General features: G+C 39.4%; 1 long non-coding RNA gene across 1 annotated transcript in view; it reads right to left on the reverse strand.

Moving 5' to 3' along the window:
* Positions 1-524: 524 nt before the first annotated feature.
* LOC141905839 (uncharacterized) overlaps positions 525-20,989 on the reverse strand; it is a 142,906-nt gene continuing 122,441 nt past the window's right edge. The window contains exon 3 of the long non-coding RNA XR_012619278.1: positions 525-598. This is a non-coding gene — a long non-coding RNA (uncharacterized LOC141905839). The remainder of the gene's footprint in view (positions 599-20,989) is intronic.

The raw sequence follows: 20,989 nt of genomic DNA on the forward strand, positions 1-20,989 counted from the left end.
CGTTTGTTACTAATATAGGTGCTACCATTTTTCAATAGAGATAAAAACTAATTACTAATTACATCAATACACCGCAATGCAGTGTACTAGTAAAATCCATCACTAATCTATATCTGTATTTCCAAGAAAGAGTTCATTTTTGACCTGTTTTGGAGGGGCCCTTTTACTTAAATGATGCCCTTTTTTGGGGTGCATGCCTCCCTGAATCAGACCCTAGATCCGCCCCTGAAAATACCTGCCTATCGAAAAACCTTCATTAAATTGTCATCAAAAGTAAGATATTCTGTGACATCATGAGCAATTCTTTATACAGCTCCAGTCCCTCTCCACCACTGCTATGGTCATCTCGTGCAGTAGCCACCAAAGCAGTATACATATGTAAGCATAACATTATCTTGCTTGAAGAACGGACAACACATTTATCGATTAATTGGCGCATAAAACTACGACAAAAACAAAAAAAATAAATGAAATATTCCAATAACATAAATGTTTATTTTTTCATAGATTCAAACAGAATTTATTGGCTTCACGTAAAACAGATCTATTTACAAGTTGAGTAGTTGTCTGAAGTTGTTGATGAAGTTGTTGATGCTACCTGAAATGACATTAAAAAGAAAAACTTATTAACAACATCCGGTACTTTTAACGAGCCAAACAGGAAAAAACCAATTAGATATTTTAATGGTAAGTATTGCCATTTATGTAGTTGTGGTCAATTTCTTGTCCGTCTGGTCTACGTAAGAACCTTGGACCGAAATTAGAACTCGCAACTGTGCAAACTTGGTCCGAGCAGATAAAATCTAAATTCTAAATTTCAAAATTCAATGTACAAGCGATGTAAACATTGTCCAGGACATTAATACACTATGAAAGGTAGAGTAAGATAAGAGGAGGATTATCAACAAGCGATGACAGATGTTAGCAAAGTAAGATCACTCGAAATTTGACTTCGATATTTGCGTTCGGCCTTCCTTTTCCTTTTCTTTCCATCAACCAGAAGGGATTACACGCCGAACACTCAGGTAATATTCGAGCAAATACGCCGTGTTATTAGTAAAGATAGCGAAGAGTAGATAGATTTGTATCGATAGATATTTGTAACACGATATACATCAGGCAGTACATGTGATAATCCTATTGATCTGGCTTCTAACCCACATGTGGCTTAAATACACGGGCATATGGATCGGGTAGATACATTTTTTTGTCAGCATTTCAATACGAAATGAAGATATATATAAATACAAATATATATATATATATATATATATATATATATATATATATATATATATATATATATATATATATATATATATATATATATATATATATATATATATACATAATTTGTAACAGGACATGGTTTATGTCAACAATATAGCAATATTTCATTTTCTGGCGTCGGAAACCAGACGTGGTTCTGTGTCAGTCGAACTGAATATTCATAGCGTTGAAATGCGAATATGTTTTACAGAAAAGATGGAAAAATTCGAAAATTAATGAAAGCGAAAAACAAATATTGATAGCGGTAATCAGGCTCAGACGCTCTTTAGGGTTTCGACGCGGAAGAATGCGCAGCGCAGAATTGAATCATCCAGTGCGCCGTGGTTCTGAGTTAAGATTTGACTCAAAACTTTAACTTAAAACATTACAAAATGAACTAATCTAAACTCAGACTTAACTCGAACTCACAACTGTGGAATGGTTAATAAAATGTATTTTATGTTGTACAAAGATGGCTTATAAATCACCCCCAATTATGGCTGAGTCAATATTTGTTGAAAATCTCTTTTCATCGTTTATTTTCTTCCTTGATCATCAATTCTATTTTCACCTTCAATGATATATGCTTGCCTACAGTTTTTTCCTATGCGCAGCAAGATATTATTTCATCATAAATTGATTATTTCATCTATTAATAACTTTATCTAAAAAAGCAAAAAGCCATAAGGCGACAACGATTTTTGGGCTCAGGCTCGAAATCTGAAATTTCCATTGCAATTTGGAAATGTTGTATCTATGACCAATAGCTAAGTCTTATGAAGACAACTTTTTGAATTTCGATTCCATTCCTCAGTTGAGGTTATGTTCAAAGTCATGTCGCTGAAAAACAGAGTTTTTAGTGCCTAGTTCCGTCACTACAGTTCCGTCACTAGGTGGCGCAGTGGCCCTATTCTTTGCATTGCATAACTAGTCCCCCATACTAAGGGATCATTCATTAATTACGTACGCATAGGATTTGAATTTTTCAACCCCCTCCCCCTCTGTACGCAAAATTGGCCATTTTTTCGTATACATTAAGCATTACAGTACGCAATTGCACTGACCCCTCCCCCTCCCCTAATGCGTACGTAATAAATGAATGACCCCTAACGTTGTACCCAAGTTTCATCAAGATCGAGCCAAAATTAACAAAGCTAAGTTAATGTAGCTAAAAGACAGACCCACGGACGGACAGTACGAGAATAAGGGTCTCATGGAAGCCAGAGAACCAAAAAATATTTTTGAAAAAATGTATTGGTCAGGTCTAAAACCATAAGTTGCTACCCCTAAATAACATTGCCTCTTATCATACAACAACGAGAATCGGCAGCTCAACTTGGATGACAACGGTCCATGAATTTTTAAAACCGTTCTTCATATTCGATTGTTGCTGGGAATGAACATTTTTTTCGAGTTGAGTATCGGCCTCCTCCATCGAGGTGAAAAACAATAATTGTATCACCCAATTTCCAATAGAGCCCCATTTCCTTTTAAGAGTAGGCAATATTTATTGATCGGACTGAATTTCACATGAACACGTCATACAAGCATGCATATTCATACATGATTTCTAATGGGGTATCCGCATATGGCAGGCGAGGATCCACCAGGTTCGCTAGTGGTTACTCGGTTACCGCGCTTCAATTTCTTCTACACTTCAATTTAATTTGAATAAACTTTTCTTATTAGTTAAATCAATTTCCAGTAAAACTATACCATACGCTCATTGGGAATGTCAATCTCATATCTATGCGATGACTTGTTTCACAACATTTTCATTCAGGAGCCTAAAAGTACAGTCCAAAGTTCTTTGAAAATGAACTGATTTTCACTACATATTAATTTATCTATATAACTGAATGTATTGTTACGCCGTCTGGTGAGTGCCGAACAAGCTAGGAAACACAGGCTAAAAAGGGTCAATTTGATACCTACGATGACGATGGAAGCCATTTGAAATTTGAAAATCATTCGGTGATTATTCGATGAAATCAATGCTACTCATAGAAAATAGAGCTAATTACGTTTCGGTGTGAATTTGAATAATTGAAAACGAACTAATTTGATTGACTCACAATGACGTAACTGCGCGAACAGAAAATGAGATTGTCATAGCTGATAGTTCAATCACAGACACCGATCGAGTTAACTGTGTTCGAATCTTTTTTTCGGGGAGAGGGGTGCTTAACTGGTGTTTGACAGGATTGTTAGACTCGGGGGTTCCATTTCACAACAGCGCAATAACTTTTTTAAAATTATTATTTGAAGGATGAAGTCATGGTTAGTTACGAGCGGCCTATACAACAAAGATAGCCATCCATTGGACAGGGTGGCCACTTTTATTTGACTGCTTTTACCCTATTGCACATGGCCCTGGATTCAATCTGCTAAGGATCCAATCAATCAAATACGTAAGACATAGACGGAAACCATTTAATTTTATGCGCGATCTAGCAATCTCAACGAATTCCCCTCGAATCTTCCCGAGATCTTGAGCTTTTTTCCCCCAGATTTCCAGTTTTCCTGTTTGATATAATTAGATTGGATATAATCTTTTTCCTCCCCCCTAGAGCCTGGTCCAGATCTCGTCAGCATTTTCCAAAATAATTTATCATAAATATTTGAAAATTATTTCTGTTTTGTTTGCCAACTAATTCTATAACATATATTTCTATATATATATATATACATAAATACTACGAGGAAGTATACATGTATATACACCAATGATTAACATTGTGGTTTTAGTTCAATATTTGATAACGAATACCTTGACCCTTCGTGTTTAATGATAAGACATTCTTCCTCAAACAGGTTATAAGCCAGCATTTTAGCCCGGTCACGAGAGATTAAGCCAGAAAATCTTATCAACAAACGACTGAATCTACTTATCAACCGTAGCTTATCAAAATCAAGCCTACACGCGTTCCTGATAACGTCAAAGAATTCTTTACGAACAGATTTCTGGGAATCAGCATCTAGCATTATATATACATATATAGTTGGAGATATACTTTTAGATATTTCTTAATGTAAATAAAGATTACAAAAGGCTATCGCAAGATCGCGGAGAGGTGAAGTGATCAGCGAAATCTAGCCACTTACATTAATTGCAACGATATTTACAGCAAATAGCAAATAAAAAAGGAAATGTCGAGGCCGACAACATTGGCTGATATGCATGTGCACAACAAGAACATAAGCTAAAACGTCAAGCTGGATGTTATAGAATAATTGCACGCCAAAGAGACCGAAATGTATCCTTGAGCTAAAAGTATTCGATGTTTGTTTTGACTATATTCTAGCGTTATCTTCAGGAATACAAAGGTTATAACAAAATAATGTTCTATGTATAGAACACAGACTAGTAGTAAGATGTGATAAAAGGCTAGGGATCATATATACAGCATAAAGACAGTCAGGACTCCCTTACACAACCGAAACAAATTCAAGAGAAATATAAACTAAACATCTAAAATAAGGAAAATATGAGTGAAAAAGACTAAATAAGTTGAAAAAGACTACACTCAGCCCCTGATATACCGCTCACATCGGTGCAGAACAGTTTTGGCGGTATACATAGTATGGCGGTGTATCCGCGGTGTCTACGTATTTGTATTGAGATGTACATTGAGAAAACCTGGCGGTAGGTGGGGGTGGCGGTATATCGGGGTTGACTGTTTATAAAATCCCAAAATAAGAATAAGTAGAATCTGGTAATTTTATGACCCTAGTTTTCATGACACATCGAGTGAAACATCGAATGAAAAGGAAATGGACTCTTTTTACTCTTGTGGGATACTTTATTATCTTTACAACACGTGAAAGCGTCTAATCAATGGTTCTCGCTCGAGATGGCTGCGCTGCACGCTGGAGACGATATCTCACATTATTGAAAATTCGATAACTAATCTTTTTACGATTTCATCGCGGACCTTCTAGAACGATATACGACATGAATCATTACTAGAAGCGAAAAAAATAGAAATTCAGGCGAAGATGGGCCATCGATATCTTTTTAATGAACAGGAGTTATTCAGGGGTCGATATAACTATATCGTCGAACCTTAACATGCGCCCGACCTTCCAGTGATCATTCTGTTGGCATGATGAAATTTCGATTAGCGACACGCGCGCGCGAAAGTGACGCGGCGTTATCGAGAATTCTGAATTGAGAATTCTATAACGGGCGTGAAGGGCCTTTGAAGGACGAATGAGGTAAATTATTAGGAAGGATATTTCATGTGGTCATTCAAGTTGACATTATTCGATTGCGATTCTTTTTTTGAAGATCACGAAATTTCGAAGAAAACACACAATTTAAAGAAGTACTACGAGAAGTTTGACGTAGTGGCGTTTTCAAAATACATTCTATTTCCAAGAGCACTTAGAACAAGTACCACCTGGTCTGTGGAAACCGTAACAAAATATTTTACGAGGACTAAACCATCAGTAATAGAAATTATGTGACCTGGAAATTTGAACAATTTCCCAATTATTTACTTCAATTTAAACGAAAAATTCTGTAATGACCGTCGTCACAGAACTATATCTGTACTTCGATGTCCGATTTCAAAATCAAACTCCCTGTTTCGCTTCCGGTAGGTGTGGCGGGGGTTTGTAAGGGACACCAAATAGAAAAAAAAAATCAAACGAAATCTACCAATGAAATAAACAACAGTGTCAATCCCTATTTCATGATCAAAACAAGATATGTAAATTTTGTGAACGTTTGTGAATATTCAACTCAACTCGTATCAAGGAGATGTGTTCTCTTTCGATCTGTTATATTTACATTGAGGTGGATGAAAATATTGGTGGCAACTCCTGGCAAGCAGAGGCTGAACGCATTTCATTGTCGTTCAATTTGTTTATTCTACGCGTCGAAATCTATGCGTCACATTGGAAAAAAGCAGCCGGACGCGAAAAGCACTGCCATCGCGGGAAAAAAATTTGTATTTCGGTCGACGCATTATCGCCGTTGAGGAGTGTGTACAGCCGACGCGATTTGAATCATCGGGCATTGATTGCTGTTCATTATCGACGGTTCGATCGTCACGAACGTCCAGCAGTCGTCGTGCCGTGGTTTCAGCGATTAACCACCCTCCCGCCGAAGTCGATACATCCAGGCTCTCGTGATCGATATATCATCATACCCGCTTGCCAGGGTTCGATAACCTCCAGCCGGGGCACACGCCAACGCAAAAACCCTGACTGCAGACCCTTCAGACCGGTGGCAGTTGAGCGGTAACCGGTCCGCCCAAGAAATCTTGGAGGGTCTGCGGCCAGGGTGTGTTGGCATGAGCTTCGGCGGGAAGGAATCAAACCCTGGCAAGCGGGGATGTCAATATATAACTAGTGAGCATGTAATTTCGGCAGGTTCATTTCTCTTAATACTGTATTGAATTGTATCAAGTGGGCCTACTCAGCACCATCAGTGATGAAGGCGTTCGCTATAGTCGATGGGCACCAGAAAGCATGATGTAATAAACAAGTATCGATCCTTTATCGGCAGGATTTCGAACCTGATGGCATCGAGACTGCCACAGTTAACCCTGCCTGACTAGCCGAGTGCACAGCAACGCGCAAAGCTTAGATGATGTCATCAGAAATCCCGTTTTATTTTAGCTCGGGTTATCCCAAGCCATGTTTATCGGTGAAATTTGCGTTAGCGATTATACAACGGGCAATCTGATTAGCCTGTAAGTTTTTGTGCGGCAAACCTGCGCACCCGGTCTAGCATGGCAGGGTTTCGTGCGGCGGCTGAGTCTAGCGTTGCCATCAGGGCGGACGACTAGTATCACGCCGCGAAGAGGATAATACGTACATATTCCTACGCTACGTAGAGGAACTGGCGTATATAATTACTGCCATACATAACGAACAGCCAATTATGAAATTATAACTTATACCGACTGCAATCAATGACACTCAACTATGCGCTTCACAATTCAGCAGTGTTACTGTGATTTTTAGTATTTAACCAGTGAATGATATATTGGTATTCACTATAATAGGCACGTATGCACCTGACAAAGGGTTTTTATAGGTTGTGTAATGCGAACCGGGTATCAGGTTAGCCATAGTTTTGATAATGACTGCCGGTTTAGTGTCGACATACTGTTTTTTATGAGGTTGTGGGTACTCCATAAATTTGATGCGCTATTCATGAAATGCACGACTATCATCTGCAATGTTGTATGATAACTGTACGGTCAACCGTTCTAAAGTTTATCACCAGGATACGCAGGTCCTGGGTTTCATTCCCCAACGCAGGATAGAGCAAATTCTGCCGCCATCGGAATTTGAACCCATATAATTGGCTTACACCAACGGCCATTGTATCTACTATCTCAATATGTTACTGGGTTGTATTCATTCAAAATAAGGCGCTTAAATGAAAAAAAAAAACGTACGCGCCAAAGACCCTCGAGTAAGTCCCCATAAGAACAGGTAGTCAACTTTGATCTATCTTTTAAACCTTAAAAATCCTGTCGCGTGATCAAGACAAACTATTCCTTTGATCCATTTACTAACTATAAGCAAAGGCGCTTTGAAAAGTACGGTAATGTATTTTTAAGTAATTATCATCTTTAAACTTTTTTTTCGCGATCGAAAATGATCAAGAGACATCGCCGGAGAACTCTGAGAACTCGGGGAATGTGACTTAGCGTGCGAGTTTGAATCTGCAGGCATCTAATCTCATTTTCGACTGCGTGGAAAGCGATTTAAACGTTTGCGAAGCCGATGAGTAATTGAAAAGTACTGTACGACACAGAACTAAAGAAACGTCTATGCTTTTCAAAAGACTCAAATTCAGAACTGAATCGTTGACTTAACCCTTTCAATAGCTGACTAATTAATGTGCTAGAGTGCCGGAGGTAATGTTAAAATTTTGAAAAAATTCCACCCCAGTGTGTTGAATAACAGGCAGAGCGCTATAATGTGTACACCGGGGTGCTACACTGCGGTGCGGTGTATTGTTAGTCACTAATATTTCACAGTGTTTGACAGGTGCTGCCATTTTTTTCATTAGAGATAAAAATAATTTTATCAAAGTCCATCGTGGATCTATACACCGCGCTGCGGTGTAGACGCACTGAAAGGGTTAGATTACAGGATTGAAAAATGTTCATTTCATATTTCCATTCATGATGTAAAGGATGAAATTAGGTGGCATGTTTCATGCTATAAACAACCATCTCCCCAGTTAGGTTGAAGGTTAAAAATCTTTGTCAGAAATCTTAACAAAAATTGTTAGTCCTGATTTGATGGGGCTAATGCGTATTCAGCATTATAGTGATCACTGAGCAAATTAGGCCCGGAACAACTGTTCACAAAGGTGCAAAATGGGCCCAGGCCAAATTTGGCCTGACCATCATTTCACTACACGTCTCAAATACGATTAGAAATTGTTAGATATACGCCAGCATACAATTCATTGTAGCTTTTTTACCATGTAAATTATATCCACCTTATATATTATCCCTGAACTAAAACAGGACAGCCAATAGACGTGGAGAAATAGGTAGGTGGTCCAATTCATACACACTAGACGACAATTTCAGGGTCAAATACGTACTCTTACTTCATATATCAGTAAGGTTTCTGGTTAGTTCTGAGCTTACAGGTATATATATATATATATATATATATATATATATACCTGTATATATATATATATATATATATATATATATATATATATATATATATATATATATCGAAAATTGTAAAATTGATAAATTTATAAATACATTTGACCGCAAATTCTCATCACCGACCCCACCCACGTGTATAGCGAGTGATGGCAGATTTGTGTTTGCATGTTTTACACACTTATTAGTACGCCCAGACTATGGATGCCGCGTAAATATCAATTACCGATCACATTCCTGAAAAGGACAAGTTATTTAGTGAGTAATGGCAGTGAAAATATCTTTCGTTCCGAATACACATAGGAAATCTGCCGGCATTTCCGAATCTCAGGTAACAGTAGCAGCAGCCGTTCCAACTATTGCGCCCGTAAGACCAATTTTCTATTCCGGGTTAGTGTCTATATATATACACGTATATATATGTGCTTAATCTATGCGAACCACTCTACAGTGCAAAAACACATTTCATTAAACGGACAATACGTTTAAACCTCCTTCCAATCAGGCTTCCAACAAAAATATTCGAATTTGCAAGTCCTGGCTGAACAAAGGATTGTTTGCCAGAACCAAAATGTCCAATTACCTACTTCCGTAAAGTTCGACCTTTTTTATTTTAAACCTTCAAAACGTAAGCCCCCTGGTAGAATAGCCACAATCAAACATGGAGAGTGACGATGATCTCTAGGGTGGGTGAGATTGAAACGTCGTGCCTTTTAATATGATATTTTTTGATTATTCAATAAATCATCGGTTCAATGTGTAAACGGTTGGTTTCTATTTTACCCCACTGCAGGTGTGGTCGGTTTGTACAAGGCACACGCTTAATGAACGGAATATTCAATTTTCTTATTCTTTTCCATGTAACAGATGAGCGTGACCACCAGTAACCGAGGAATGAGATGACTGAGATGACGATATTTCCAAGTACCGTGGTTAGTGGTTGAACAAGAACAAAATAACATAGAAATCATAATCGATATACATGTAGTTAGTTCTGGTATATAAGCTATAAACGATGCGCAGACGATGAAATTCTCTATAATGATTATTTCAAGAATTCGCCCGATATTTGCATCAGTATTCCGCTGTACGAGTGTTTAGTGTATATTGACAGAAATATCCGAAATAAATAACCATCGGCTCAGTATAACAACACTGATGTTCTGACAGCGAATAGTTGGCTCTTGAATGATAATCACAACGCGCATGCCGAACTAGTTGCATGACAATGAACTAAACGATACAAAGAAGTTGTCAGTTTCTAGAATATCGGGAAAAACTCTAATGGGTCATCTTGATGAACAGCAGGGACTGGCGACGAAATATTGGGGGGCTATGGGTCTACAGTTCAAATTCGAGTAGTAAAATGGGATATCACATAAGCCGCGATCACAAGAGCATTTTTGGCACGGGCCAAATTTGGCACGGAACAACTGTTCACACGGGTGCCAAATGGGCCCGAGCCTGTTTGGCCCGGGCCAAATCTGGCCCGACCAAAAACGTCGGACCAGCCCCGAGCCAAATTTTAGCACCAGACAAATGATTGCGTTTGAATTGCAACAGGCACCGGAAAAGATCCACTTCGCTTTGTTTGACCATTGTTTAGTATCGAGTGAATGGTTTGCGTGTGAATGCGCTCTCTAATTAGGCATGTACCAAATTTGGCCCGAGCCTGATCCGTGCCAATTTGGCGTGGGTCAAATCGTCTCCATGTGATCGCGGCTATAAGATCGAAAAAGTATTTTCAGCCCACGCCAAATATGTCCCGTGCCAAATTAGGCTCAGAACAACCGTTCGAATAGGTGACAAATCGGCCCGTGCCTGTTTTCCCCAACAAAAAGCATCACACTGAGCCTGAGCCTAATTTTAGCATGGGTCAAATTATTGGATGTGAATTGCAACTGGCTGCGAAAGTGACTCATTTCTTCTATATAGGCATTGTTTAGTATCGAGTAAATGGTTTACGTGTGAACCGAATCATTAATTTATATTAGGCACAGGCAAAATTTTACTCGAGCCTGATCTGGGCCGCTATAGCCTGGGTCAAATCATCTCCGTGTGACCGCGGCTATAGGACGGCTTGGATACATGAATATCATGGATCTAATGTTACCTAGTGATAACTAGCAAACTTTACAAGATTAGGATTCGAATTGAACCGGACCAAAAACTGTAGTAATGGTATGAATTGACCGGAACCCCCCTGAAAGTTGTTTTCAGGAAAGTAGTATATTGGCATCGTTATTAATAGTATCATTGTTATTGTAACATTTATGAAAGGTCGATTTCTGACATTTCTCGATGAAGAACGCGACTGACTAGCGACCCCGGACAAAAAAAAACCTAGGCGCAAATTGGATAAGTCGATAACTTTTCATCGAACGAAAAGAATATCTTCTAGCGCGCGGAGAAAGTCGCCTGGACAATGATAAGTAAAGGCTAAACAAGTTTTCGATCCATTACGTATGCCTTCTAGCTGAACGTTACTTAAAGGTCACTAGCCACAAGATTCCTGTCAACATATATGTGCTTTATAAGCCATTTACGGTCGTATGTGATTTGTATCAATATTTGATGGACGAACGCAGACGACAGCGCCACCGTGCCGACGCATGTTGAGTCGGTTATGATTGAATTATTAAACAAAGCGGGGGTCTCGCTGGAAAAATATTTCCTCGATGATAATACGCGACGTAATGCCGATGATATATCGAGGGATTCGGCCCCGCATGAAGGTGGTCGCGTCGTGTTTCATTTCAGCTCTCAGCTCGCGATGTAACAACATCGCGGTAAACGCGAGTCAACAAAAAGTGCTGTTTATACTTATATCCGATCTTTCCATGCCATTGTTCCTGAAAAGTTTTTGTTCCTGAAAATATTTTGTTCTGTATCATTGGGGGGATGTGGGGGGCATTCATACTGTCATGGCTTAGATTTGATGCAAGACCAGTCAAAAACGAAATTCCATAGCCACAACTAACAACTTAAGACCAGTCCTAAGATCTAAGACTGCTTTTGGATATAAATCACCAATTTTTCTATGCCGCTGTTCATGAAAAAGGGATGGATATATATTTGGTTCTATGCCATCGGGTGAAGGGGGCTGTCACACAGTCATGGCTTAGATTCAATTTAAGACCAGTCAAGGCCCGTTTTTATTATACAACTACTCTTAACAGCTTAAGACCAGCCTCGAGATCGAAATACCACTATTGGATTTAAGGCAATGGAAACTTTTGTTTTTCAGAAATACTATTGCTATGCGCACCAGATCCCTCAAATGGCATAAATTTAGCAAATCTAGTACCACCACAAGTCAACCCAAACAACTCTACCCTAAAGTACTCGCTAAAGTGCCTGAACCAGAATTTCAATGTTTAATAGTGCTAATTAAACTTCAAGTAGCTCGGAATGTCGATGTAAGAAAATCCTCGGGGATTGAGAACTAGTCGCTGGTCACATGTCTACGGCAACAATTAAACACACTTCAGAACCCTGGCCAACTCGAGATTTACAGATGATACTGTTCTCTAATCTTCTAATCAGTAAACTCCTGCGGGATTTCAATGACAATGGAACATTCCGTTTCGATGTTAATTTAAATGCAGCATTCCTCTTTAAATATATAGTCTAATTAAACAGTGTTCTCCGATCAGATCGAGAATGCTGCTTAAACGCCATACGCACCGAATTCAAGAAGGAAGAAATTTGCTTCCTGCACTAACAGTCATCACAGCTTAAATTTTTTTACTAAAAACAAATTAATCCCAAGTTACTTTCAAAAGCCTTTTTTCAAAGCATTCGTCATTCTTATCCCTGAGTCTACTAGATAATTCGTTCCCAAGTGAACAACCTCCGGAATCTCGAAAGCTTCATTAAAAACATTGTACCCTATAGCAAATAACTTCAAAAAAATCCTAGATACTGAGCTCCCTCACAAATAGTCGACTTTCGGAAAGAGGACTTGAAAAAATAAACTTCAGGTACCAGTGGACAGTCATGGATTCAAGACCTATTTTACACCATTTAAGTTCTTAAGGCCGGTGATATAAAGCTACATGAAAAACCCTAGCAGATAACTTTAAAAAGCCTAGATAACTCAGCTCCCTTTGCAGTAGTAGACTTTCTTTAGTGGACTTAAAAACAGGTACCAATAGACAGGCATGGATTCAAGACCAGTCTTAGACTGTCTTAGTTCTTAACGCCGGTCATGTTTGGACTTTAAACTCACTTTTGGCAACTGGCCCTGAATTTCTAAGACTGGTTTTGAGTTGTAAGATTGGCTACAGGGATAAGATGGTCTTCTATTAGTCGTGACTGCAAAACTGGCCTGAAGCGGGGTATTTTTTACGGTAATATAATTTATCAACCCCTTTTACATCCTTCATTCCAATGCAAGAATAGGCCTTGAACAGTCGAGTATACACGGCATTTATGCTACCGAGCCGTAGCATTATACGCCGCTGCAATTCATGAAATTTCCACCACTATCCTGAAAACCACTTAGTAACATAACATCGCGTCAAAACTAATCCCCTCAACAAATCATCCATCATTGCAATGATGATGCTACTCCTTTACTGATATTTAAAAATCTTCTTTCCTCCGACAAATCGTCGGCAGCGGGTCTCGCGCAAATTATGAAAGATTGCTGCGACGATGACGGCGGCGGTGCTGGATTATACATTCAGGCAATCGCGGTCTACGAAACTCAATTTTGCAATGACTACCAAAAACAAATCTGTGGTAGACTAAAGACCGGCATCGGTTGGTGTTGCAACTGATGATGATGCCAGTTGCAAAGAGTGGCACATATTCCACACTCTCCAAGTCACAATCGAAACTGACGAAACTGACGATAGCCGAGAATAGTGCCACGATCACGTTTTTGACCCAACATTCACACGCGTGCCAAATAAGCCTTTTTACAGTTTCCAGGCGCCATTTTTTTGGGTACCCGCCGGGTCCGCATTGTTGAATTTTTTGTCCCTATCTTTCTCCGGTTTAATTTTTTTATTTCGTTCATATCTCTGGATTTGATTAAGATAGAAACAAAGTAAAAATATCGATGAACTCGGCTGATAATAAACTTTTTTATGATATCACTCATTTATAAAGTTAATGCAACAATGTGCGCTGGTGAAGTTATAAACATTGATATCGTCTTCCCGATAATTCAACTTGAATTATTGCTCATCCCATTCAAAAGTTTGTAATTCTTACAAATATTAATCTACATTTTTGAAAATATCAGGACCAATAGCCATCTATATGTGGTCTTATATACCTTTTACTGTTTTCAATTATCTTTATTAGTTTTTAAGTAATTGCGAGTCAAACTTCCAAAACACGTTTTCCCGGGTCCCCTGGGTGCATCTTTATATCAGGAAATTTCACAATTTCACCGGTCCCTACTTTGTTGAAAATCAATTTACTAAGTAACCATGGAAATAAGGGCACCTAGGATTTTGAAAAATGGTTATTAAAGATATATATTCTCTAGGATTTGTCAAAATAAACAAAATAACCCAGGTGTTGCTTTAACCAGCTACCTAGGTTCACAACAGATCATTTTGTCCAACGTGTTTCATTCGATTCCAAAACTGCACGTACGGGTATACGATTGCAAATGTGAAAGTCAGACATTATGTGGCACATGTATGAGGACCACAGTCTCAATGCTGCGTCGCATTGCCGTCGCAAATTTGCATGGCTACTTACGTGAAGTGGGCTAATACAGACCTTGTGTGATCAAAACTGACTTGGAATTCGTGCCAAATCTCAAAACAACTATCAAACACACGAGATCAATTTTGACAGAAAGTAAACGAAAGTTATGTTCCTTACTAATATATTCCAAAGTTCCAATCTTTCTAACACAATCGACTAAGCCAAATATATTCAAATTCAATTTGAAACACCTTCCAGCTCTTGTCACGATCAGTAATAAAGATCGAACATCGAACATTCTCAAAAAAGCAAAGCCGATCCAACGGTTTGCAAGCGTCAAGTTTGACACGGCCGTGGCTGCCTCCATTTGTGTGGAGCTGCTGCTGAAAATTCAAAAATGTAAATCGGGTACCGGTATTTAACTGAAGACCGAGTGCTCGCCATTACACCATGGTATTTCTGATGGTTAACTTTTGAGCAACTGGCTCCAGAATCACTAGCCAACGGCCATATTTCATTGATGCAATATACTGTGAAACGATATAATATAGACGGGAGATCAATGAACACTAAGACTTATTTCGACTTTTTTGACTATCTTAGATGATTGGGAGAGGGGTCAAAAAATAAGGACATTTTCCGTGGTTTAAGGCTGTGAGTAGGGTGCCCCTCGGTGTTGAAACAAATACATCCAAAACAATTTAATTTGCAAGAGGATGAGTGTTAGATTTGTAAGTTTTATGCGATCACTGTCTTGACAAAGATGGTAAACTTAATGGGAAGGAGCAGGGGTCCGGACTACCGACCCTCCAAACCCGTAGTCTGTCCCTGTGTTACTAGAAATATATCTCTATTTACCATTTTTTTCAAATAACTAGGTGCCCTTGTTTCCATAGTTACTGAAAATTTTGATTTTAACAATGTAGGACCGGTTAAATTGGCAAATTTCTTGATATAAATATGCACACATGATACTCTAGAAAACGTGTTTTGGAAGTTTGACTCGCAATTACTTAAAAACTAATAAAGATAATTGAAAACGGTAAAACGTATATAAGACCACATATAGATGGCTATTGATCCTGAAAATTTCAAAAATGTAGATTAATATTTGTAAGAATTACGAACTTTTGAATGAGATGAGCAATAATTCAAGTTGAATTATCGGGAAGACGATATCAATGTTAATAACTTCACCAGCGCACATTGTTGCATTAACTTTATAAATGAGTGATATCATAAAAAAGTTTATTATCAGCCGAGTTCATCGATATTTCTACTTTGTTTCTATCTTAATCAAATCCAGAGATATGAACGAAATAAAAAAATTAAACAGGAGAAAAATAGGGACAAAAAATTCAACAATGCGGACCCGGCGGGTACCCAAAAAAATGGCGCCTGGAAACTGTAAAAAGGCTTATTGGCCCATGCCTGTACGCCCCAGGCCAAATTGGGCCCCAGTGAAAACTGAATTTCAACACGGTTGAAATTATTATGTACGAAATGTAACTGGTTCCGGCAGTGACTCATTTCGTTTTTCAAGGCCTTGTTTAGTATCGATTGAACGATTGACGTGCTTTTTAATTAGGCACGGGCCAAATTTGACACGGGTCTGATCCGGGCCAAATCGTCTCCGTGTGCGATCGCCGCTTTGACCGAAACCTGCCGTCAAGACTCCAGAAATATCTAAAAAAAACCTTTTCGTTCATCGTTCATTCATAGTTCAAATCGGTAAAGAGATGATATTACGTAATTACGCGAAAAACGCCAGAAAAAAACGCGTAAAAAGCAATCGGCTTTTACTACGGATTAGCAGAAACCCGGATGGATGATCCATCATCGTTTGGGTTTCTAAGCATAATCCGACAGTTCATATTCGAGAGCGACTATGTTTTTCGTGCGATCGTAGATTCGAAATAATTGTAATGACGATGATATCGGATGAGGATGGATAGAAAAGGCAATTTCAAACGACATTGCCGTACGTACATGCTCAGCTCGCTCGCAGGTAGGACTACAAGCACTATAGCGGTCAGAGATGTTTAAGCCCGGATCAGGGCCCGAGTCAAATTTGGCCCGTGCCACTGACTCGATACTAAACAATGCTCAAAAAGTCACTTCCGGAACCAGTTGCATTTCAAACGCAATAATTTGTCTCGTGCTAAAATCTGACTCGGGCCTGGTCCAATGTTTTTGGTCGGGCCAAACAGGGCCCATTTGGCACCCGTGTGAACAGTTGTTCCGAGCCAAATTTGGAACGGGCGAATCGAAAAATATTTGCCTGGGTATGACTTATTATGATCGGGGTATGATCGATGGATCTTCAAACAGAAAACAATACTTGATTAGATTTTCAACGCACACCCTTGTAAATGAAGCTTTCACAATAAGTAACTCGAAACGACCTTCGAGGTAGCTTCAGTTGTGAGCGCGCCGCGTAATATGCGGTTAATAGATCAAAAACAAGCCGAGATCGACAATGGCGACGACCCTTCGGGCTAAAATCCTACCGCCGAACCCTCGAGCGCCGCTGCTGCGCGCCCGAAATAGTCGCAGCCGACTATAGCAAAATTCGATATTCATCTACAGTAAAAATCAGTTCCCGTGTCACGACAAGTACGGAATAAACATACGCGATCGAAAGCGTCGAATGCGTATGCACGCCGTGCATATATTTGCTCCCTAAAGCATCAACTCGCGGAACTTTCGATGACAGGAATTTATATGAACAGAGTCATCCTCCTCATATATATATCAATCAATATTAGACTGCGCGCGCGTATTGTTCGTTGCAAATTATAAGGTCCTCATCAGCCTCGGTCTGTTATTATCGGCGATACACGTAAACAGGCCCCTACGTACTCAATTATCAGGTGTAGCCTTGGAATGAGCAAAGATAATTCAGGTAAACAGAATCTAGCGAATGATAGTACAAAGCTGGGTGGAGAAGACTAGGATGCTTTCTTTTTAGTTTTAAACTATATATCTTATATATCTCTTATACTCTACACAGAGAGCGTTTGACCCAACTGAACACTTCCCGCTTGTCCATGTTGATAGTAAGTTTGAATTTACGTTACCATCTTTATACAATGATGCTCCGAGAAGTAAAATATAAATCTAACGTTCAAAACGTAGATATAACGTTCAATTAAATCGATTTCGGAAAAGATCCTTTTCGCGAAACGGGACCCTGACGCACAACTAGGGTCTTGCACAATGTCTTACGAGAAAAAATGTCTCCCACATAGCAATGACTTTTTAAGAGACGAGTGATCGCTTAGCTTCAACTAAGATGGCAATCAGTCAGCTACATTTGACTACGGTATGGCAGATCATGTAAAGATTCATACCGAAACGAGTAATGGGGTCTCTATCTCACCGAGCTTCCTCTCCCTAGATCTAAATCAGCCTTCAGCTTCGACAAAGACGGCTATCAGTCAGCCAGGTAAAAAGTAAGCACACGCGACGACGCGGTCTCGGATTCGGCTGAAGCCGGGTTATAGCCGTAAAAATCGACGTTCAGAAATTGAATTCGCTCATTAGTACGAAAGAGACAGCGTAGATCGGCCGTGGATGAGTGACACATACGCACTCCGTCACGGCGAGTCGTTTTCCGCAGCCTCATTTATACTGGGCGTGAAAAAAAACCGATAATTCGCGACAGTCGATGATTTCATCTATTTCGTACTTCGCGATTTTTTCCGTCGCCGATGACGATGCCGTGCCGTATCGATCTGGAGAGAGACCACCAATAAAGCGTTTTACCCTAATCCCTCTCCCTCACCCCCCCTCTCTCTCTCTCCCTACCACCACTGCGGCACGGTAGCTGCCACGTTCGCTATTTATAACAATGCACTCAGTGGCGGCGCAGATTATGACGTGAATGTCAAATGTTAACCAAACGAAAGGAATTTTCGCCAGAGAAAAGCAAAAGCAGACGCAGTGTAAAGGACAGAATTGATATGTCTGTTATAGACTACAGGAGAATGCATACATATACTTATTTGTTCAGGAATTATCATCAGGGTTGCCACTTTTTGATTTGACTTGGTTTCCCCCCCCCCCCCAACTATTCCCTGAAATGCACGTAGCTTTCCCCGACTTGATCTGCTAAGAATCTAATCAATTAGCACAATCAAATATGTATGACAAAGATGGAAACTGTTTGACTTTTCCAGACATTTAGTGGCCTCCCTGATTATACATGTCGACCTCAGTTCATATCCACTTCATTCAATGCCAGTTAAACTTCAAGATTTCTATTTTCTTTTTTTCGCAAAAGTTATATTTTTCTGGAATGATTATACGCTTCGACCGTTCCAGCTATCAGTTCGGACCCACGATCCCCCTGACCAGCTCTTTTGCTACAAATAGCTAAACCTGTATTCCATTAGACACCTCTGTATTTTTCAATAAAATCAAGATCAGGAGTCCGGAAGTGGACAACTGTGAATTGAATGAGAGACTCTTGGCTACGAGCAATCACTTGTTGCTATTGGAAAGACGGGGAGACATCAACTGGAAGACTTCAAGCATGGTATTTGACAGTATCAGGCAACGTACAGCCAAAAAATGTAGTATGAAATTATGTTGTGTCTAGTAAGAGTCTGCTTCAGGCATGTATTATTCTAGACTGCATCGAACGAACTTCATTTTTAGCAGTTAGATATCTCTAACATCGATGAAATGCCACTTTATTTCCATGTTGTGCCAGTAGTTCGCGTCCTTGAACATGTATTCAAACGCAGGTGTGAAATCGATCAGGGACTGTGTGACGTAAACCTTCAGCGACTTGGGACCTTTCAGGAAATTGCATAGGTCCCTGCAAAGATGTTTATCTCCTCAACTTTGTGACACAGTGACCTTGAAAATAAAGCCACTTTCATGCTGCGTTGTTTAGAACGTTCTGAATCGAGTCTATTCCAGACCAAGCGTTCGCGCTAACAAATAGTCTGTTCTAAATATGTCCGTTCCACTTTCCCATGGACCAGTTTTGGACTCGCCAAAATGATCAGTCACCTCTGTGTGTGACTAAAAACAAAAAACTGCTACAATTGTCTGACAATCAATGTCACATCAAGCTGAACTAGCGTTAACAGTAGATTTAAAAACGTGTCTCCTCACTACTCGCCAACACAGGTGAGGTTTCACCTCACGAGGTAGAAAATACTGGGTACCTTATACATGTTCGATTGATAGCCTCACGAGGCAAAAACTCGCACAACCCTGGCAGATGCCAAGCACTCGATTATGCGGGGAAGAATTGACATTTTTCGATGATGCATTTATCGAGTGTTGTATATGAAAGTTGAGACACACCCACTTCGAATCAAATCAGTACAGCATTCGATAAAACGTCAATACGCCTTCACACCAAGTATACTGAAGTATCGAACGTTAACACCAACGTTCACATTGTTCGAACTAATCTTTTAGACACCCATATGTGATTACTGATTACTGCCGGCATAAATCACACCCAGGTCCGTGCAGTCGATGCACAAGAATTGAATATGCACTTGAACTGAGAGACAAATAATGACCTGTCTTTTTTCGATAGGTGATCAGTGAGGTATCCTTCATTTTACTATTGATCAGTGAGGTATCCTTCATTTCACTATTGGTCAGACATCAAGAAATAAAGGGCATACATTGGGTTTGCACAAAGGGTGCAAATGCCCTTGTGGGGTGGGGGTCCAGGGGCCCACCCCCATAGAATTTTGAAAAATCAAAGGCATGCACATGCATTTTAATGCATTCTAAAATTATGAGTGGCACTTAAATGAATAAATAGATTTTTGGAATTTTTCAAAGATCCATGTTTTTCATTATTGGTAGTCAGACCTGTCATCACTGGTGATAAAATGAGCTATGTCGGGTCATACAGACCACACTGGGTAAAGTTTTAAGCTCATTTGTTAAGTTCATTCGTTCATTATCATCATTCCTTTTGCTCTTTTACCTCTCACTAGCTATTTCAAATCTATCTTTGTAACTGAATTAGATCATCTGCGCTGTAGAACAACTGCGCAGTGCCCACTTCAAATGCCACCGGGCTAAACGCGTTGTTTTAAAATAATGAATCTAACATCAAGACCCTTCAAATATCTCGAGGCTATTTTTGGAAACCTGGATGCTCGTGTTTTTTTTTAACAGTCCAGCAAATTATATCGACGAAACCATATTTAGACAGAAATCTAGAATGATTAGATGATTTCCGGTGGTGACAAAGAAAGAAGCCCTGTTTATGTTTGTTTCTGAGAATAAACTTCAAACATCGGCTTTTTACAATAATTTTTCATTATATGAACATGCATGAGATTATATCACGTTGCAAAATGGCGTAAAGTGAAATTTTGCAACTTGTGAGCGACTAGCCTATAACGGCA

This window comes from Tubulanus polymorphus, chromosome 5 (genome assembly GCF_964204645.1).
Source record: "Tubulanus polymorphus chromosome 5, tnTubPoly1.2, whole genome shotgun sequence".
NCBI classification, from domain to species: Eukaryota; Metazoa; Nemertea; class Palaeonemertea; order Tubulaniformes; family Tubulanidae; genus Tubulanus; species Tubulanus polymorphus.